Below are 5,346 nucleotides of genomic sequence, written 5' to 3'. Positions count from 1 at the left end.
AATTATATATTGAGAAAACATCCCAGCCCAGTCCTGATCAAGTTCATAAGTCTGATATTAGCCCATATATCTGATACCAATCTAATAATTGGTATTCAGACTCACACAACACATGCAATGGCACCGAATGCAGGAAGATCACAGGCCAGTGGGTGGAAAGTCCTGTGGATCCAGTGGAAGTGGAGGCATCTCAATGCTGGCAGGGGTCTCCATGTGGCTCCTCCAGCTCCAGGGCTCTAATGTAGTTCCATGTGTCATGCCAGCAGGAATGTCTCACAGGGCATGAGTGTGTATCAGGCCTCCAGTGAACTATTTATCTCTGTTTGCACCTCCCAAACGAGGTCATCAAGCTGCGACCTGATTGACAGGCCAGACTCCACCCGTTCACTCTTAATAGTCGCAAGTTGACACCAGATTATGTAACTACCACACTATTCTTTTGATTTCAGATGAGGTCAGAAAAGCAGAGATTTCATTTCCTCTTCTTTCTTGAGAGACTTGAAATGGAAGCCATAAAAGAGAAACCTGATTTTCTATGCAGTATATTGAACTAAAACATCAGCTACAGTATTGTAAACCAAACCAAAGTCTTTGCCACGGAGTCGATTCTGACTCAGAGCAATCCTGTAAGACAATGCAGAACTGCGCTTCAGAGTTTCCAAGAGTGCAACTTTTTACCAGAGTGGAAAGCCCAGTCTTTCTCCCAAGGAATGGCTGGTGATTTCGAACTGCTGACCTTATGTTTAGGAGCCCAATGTGAAACCACTACGCCACCACAGCTCCTTTACAGTATGACAAAAGACTAATTTTAATCAAAGGAATCCTTCTGACACTGTGGGTTAAGCATTGGACTGCTATCTGCAAGGTCAGTGGTTCAAAACCACCAGCTGTGCCTTGAGAGAAAGATGAGACTGTCTGTTCCCCTAAAACTTTATAGTCCTGGAACCTCCATATAGCATGCCTAGAAGTTGTAATCAACTTGATGGCAGTTGGGCTTGGTTTTTGGTTTTACTTTTAATATACAAAGAATCTTCAAAAATCCCTGAAAAAAATTAAATCCCTATTTCTGAGAGTATTTTTTGAAGCCCCCTTATCTTCATGCATTTGTTTTTGAAATATGTTTTGACCTCCATCCTGCCCTAGCCCTGCCTTAAACTGTCCATTGTACAGAGAAGGGTGAGCCATGCTCACCGTTGCTCCTCACACGACATGATAAGCTACGGAGTGGAGAGGCGGGGGAGTCGAGGAAGGGCCAGCCCGACTCCTTCCACAGGAACAAAAGCTGGGTGAGGGCCCGAGAAGGCCAGGCTGGAGCATGCAGTTCCTCCACAGAATCCCGATGTTCGGCTCAAGCCAAGATCCATGCCAAGAATCGAAGTCCGGAGCCAGGTGGAGCATCAGAGTGGGTAAGACAGGGCTCACAGGTAGCTGCACTGTGGAAGCTCAGACCTAGGGCATCAAGATCAGACTGATCACAAAGGGGAGAGTCCATATAATTCATAAAACTGGCCTGTTTTTATTGGGTAAGCTGTTGGACTGCTCAGCTCAAGGTATGAGATTCAAGCCTAGCACCCACACCCATGGAGAAAGATGAAGCCACCTGCCCAGTGACTCCTTGCAGACCCTGGAAATAGGGTCGCTTTGTGGTGGTGGCACATTCAGCTCGTATGGTGGTACTAGTGATGGATTTAATAAAATAACTGTATTGACTGGCCAAATGAAGATTCTCTAGCTACTGAGGGCAGGGTACCAGCCCCCACAATCAAATGGGTCCAAGGGGTGGCTGTGTAATTGAGGGGTAAAATTAAAGAGACATCAGACAAGATAAAACATGCAAGTGCTCACGTCAGGGGCTTCCATGACTTCAGGTCCACGCAGAGAGAGAGAGAATATATCTCCAGTCAAAGCTTATATACACTCTGGGGGCATGCAAGCCCCCCTAAGTACAGGTAACCGCATACATAACAGGAGAGGAATGAGCTAGGGGCATACACACAATAGGAAGGGATGGCACTAGGGGCACACATATGACAGGAAGGCGTACACGTAACAAGAGAGGCGACCTCTAGAGTCAAGATGGCAGCCTAACCTTTGTCTTCTGAGTGGGCTTGACCTTAGGTGTCTTTGGGATTTCCTGGGGAACAATCCTTATCAGAAGGGAGAGAAACAGACAATGGGGTCTGATGGCCTGAGGTGGCCATCTGATGGCCTTGACAACCTTCAGGTAGATAACCTTCAAGCAGTTGACCTCCACGTGGATAATCAGTGACCAAGTGTTTGCAAACAGCACCTTAGATTTTGGCATTACTATGGGGGGACATCGTGGGGAATAACTTTTACTTAGGAGAATGTGAGGGGACGTATCTCCAACCCATGAACGTGAAGGTTCCCTCCATGGGAGCCTTGGCCTCCCAGGCTCCTTCACATGTGAATGTTGAGAATTTGTCCACAGACTCTCTTCCTGGTTCTGTTTCCACACCTGAGTAGCTGCCTCTCCCTGAGATCTTCCTCATGACCCAACACCCAATGGATAGGGGTGACCCACTGGGGGTCTCCAGAGTTGTGTTCTGGGCTAGAACCTGCTTCTGTTTTGATCACTCTCACTGTTTGTCATGGACTAATAATGTGTGGGTCAGATCAGCCGCGGCTAGAGGGTTAAGGATGCCAAGGGGATGGCATTTAGGCTCTGTTTGTGGGGAAAGTGCTTTCGGAGACAGAGACAAATAGGCAGATGTTCAATTGGTGGAAATAGGAAGTGAGAGAGCCACATGCACAAAGACAGGAAGCATGTGAGGGTCTGAATCATGAGCTCCAGGGTGATGTGACAGATTTGTGGGGTGGTATGTCAAGGGGTGACACGAAAAAGAAGATCAGGGATGCCACAGGAAGTAACCCGATTATTGTCCTCTCAGTTCCCAGAGACAGGGAGGCACCGTGTACTGCAAAGCAGGGTCCCACAGGATTGCACCCAGGGACAAGGGAACAAGAAGCTAGAATTGCAGAAGATTCTATATGGCAAGCGGGGTAGGTTACCTAGGCCTCATAGGACTGAGCATGTTTAAAAATTCTGAAAGCTTAGTGGGCATAGGGCGTGCTCATGGCTATTGGATTCCTGGGCCCAGGGCGACGTGGGTGAGTCCACCCAGGAATTTTGATAGCCTAATGAGGTGAATGGTTACAGTGGGCTTATTCAGCTGCTCAAAGGGGGGATTCACCAGCCTTTAGCCAAAGCCTCAAGATTAAGTTTTAAGAAAATAATATTCTGGTGGCATATTCTTGGTGGTTATGTGTTGGGTTGCTGTTAGGTCAGGAGTTTGAAACCACCAGGCACTCCTCGGGAGACAGAGGAGACTTTCTACTCCCGGAGAGAGTCACAGTCTTAGAAACACACAGGGGCAGTTCTACTCTGTCCTGTAGGGTTGATGTGCATCAGCGTTGACTCCATGGCCGTGAGTTTGAACTTGAGTGGAACTAGATAGATCATCCCAGGCCTGTGGGCTTGAAACACTTATGGGAGTAGGGCTGGGGTGCAAGCTTTGGGCCTTGGGCTTTATCCTACAGATAGAGGTACAGTCACCTCTTCCAGTAAGAAGAGGTGGTTCTGAACCCTCAGGTCCCGGGGGCACTAGGCTTGTATTTAGGAGCCCTGGTGACTCATCAAAAGGTCTGTGGGCCCAACCTACTGGTAGTTCTGGAGGAGAAAGATGTAGCAGTCAGCTTCCGTAAAGGTTTACAGCCGTCGAAATCCTATGAGTATTGTTTTACTCTATTTTGTAGGGTTGATAAGAGTCAATGGGCTCCACCACAGTGGCTTCTTTTTAATTCCTACCTGTAGATGCTATTTCTTTGCCAACAGGGTTGCCTAGTTTACTTTAATGAGACCACATCAGTATATGGGGTACGTCTGCAGCCAACTCCAAGATATAAAAGGAGCAGATCAAAAGCACAGAAATAGGAAGATATGAATGGGACAATGTTAGATGCCAGTTAGACGTGTCCAAGAATGTTTACAGTGGGCTTATTCAGCTGCTCAAAGGGGGGATTCACCAGCCTTTAGCCAAAGCCTCAAGATTGAGTTTTAAGAAAATAATATTCTGGTGGCATATTCTTGGTGGTTATGTGTTGTTTATGTGTTCACCACGAAGAATGCTCGAGTGCAAAGAGAAGACCCTGAATATGGACTTGTCGCCTGCTGAACTGTGGGAAAGTAAATGTGTGTTTCTTAAAAGCCACCCAGTGGTATTTCTGTGACACCAGCACCAGAGGGGCTGCCTGACCAGGGAAAGCTGGGCCCTGAGGACCACCACGCTGTTTGCTGGGTCCCAAAGAACAACCCACCTATGAGTTGCTTGCTGCAGTATCCCTGCCTCTGCACTGAGTAGGGCTTCAGATGACCTAGTCACAGAGAAGCTGGGCTTCAGCGATTGTCCAGAGGTGTTCAGAAAGTCAGCAGCACCTGGTGACCACACAGGAGCCTCCCAGGGCAAAGAGTCCCCCTGCTCAGAATCCCAGGTTACAGTCATTTCTCAGGGTCTTGACCTTTGTCCAGGTTTTAGTCTGCCCATGTCCCAGTCTGTGACTGCCTAAGTTAGAGTTTTTACCTGCCCCTTACAGCAAACAATAAGGAACCCTGGTTGCATCGTGGCTATACACTGGGCTGCTAACCTTAAGGTCAGCAGTTCAAAACCACCAGCTGTTCCATGGGAGAAAAATGAGGCTTTCTACTCCCCTAAAGAGTTAGTCTCTGAAACCCCCAGGGGCAGTTCTATCCTGTCGCACAGGGTCACTGTAAATTGAAAGTGGCTACAGGGCAGTGACTGGTTTTTGTGACAAACAATAAACCTTCCTATGAAAAGCGCGGAGGCCTGGTGGCACAGGTGATTGAGCATTGGACTGCTAACTGCAAGGTTGGCAGTTTGAACCATGGAAGAAAGACAAGGTTATCGGCTCCCATGAAGATTTACAGCTTCAGAAACCCCGTGGAGCACGTGTTCTGTCCTAGAGTCGCTATGACTAGGAATCCACTCGATGGCAATGGTCTACAGTTATGGGCGTTTGCTAGAGATACAGCTCGTTGGTCACTGGTCTTCCCCTTTAGGATTTTGCTAAGTTCTATCAAGAGGGTTGCTGTGAGGCAGACCAGACTCTATGGCAGGTAGATCAGGAGAATGGGCATCCTTTTGAATACAACAGAGCCTCCTTTCCGACTACGCATAAATTCACTGGTAACACCACTTTATGCCACCCAAAGCTTCAGAGGAGTGGGAGGACTGTCCCATCCAGCCCGACAACAGCCCTGTGAGGGAGAAATCCTCACACCAGACTGTTGTTGTTAGTTGGTTCTGA

This window comes from Echinops telfairi, unplaced genomic scaffold, assembly GCF_000313985.2.
Source record: "Echinops telfairi isolate 266 unplaced genomic scaffold, ASM31398v2 ScPeMD7_7475;HRSCAF=8513, whole genome shotgun sequence".
Lineage (NCBI taxonomy): Eukaryota > Metazoa > Chordata > Mammalia > Afrosoricida > Tenrecidae > Echinops > Echinops telfairi.
The sequence above is the reverse complement of the archived record's forward strand: the minus strand, read 5'-3'. Positions refer to the sequence as shown.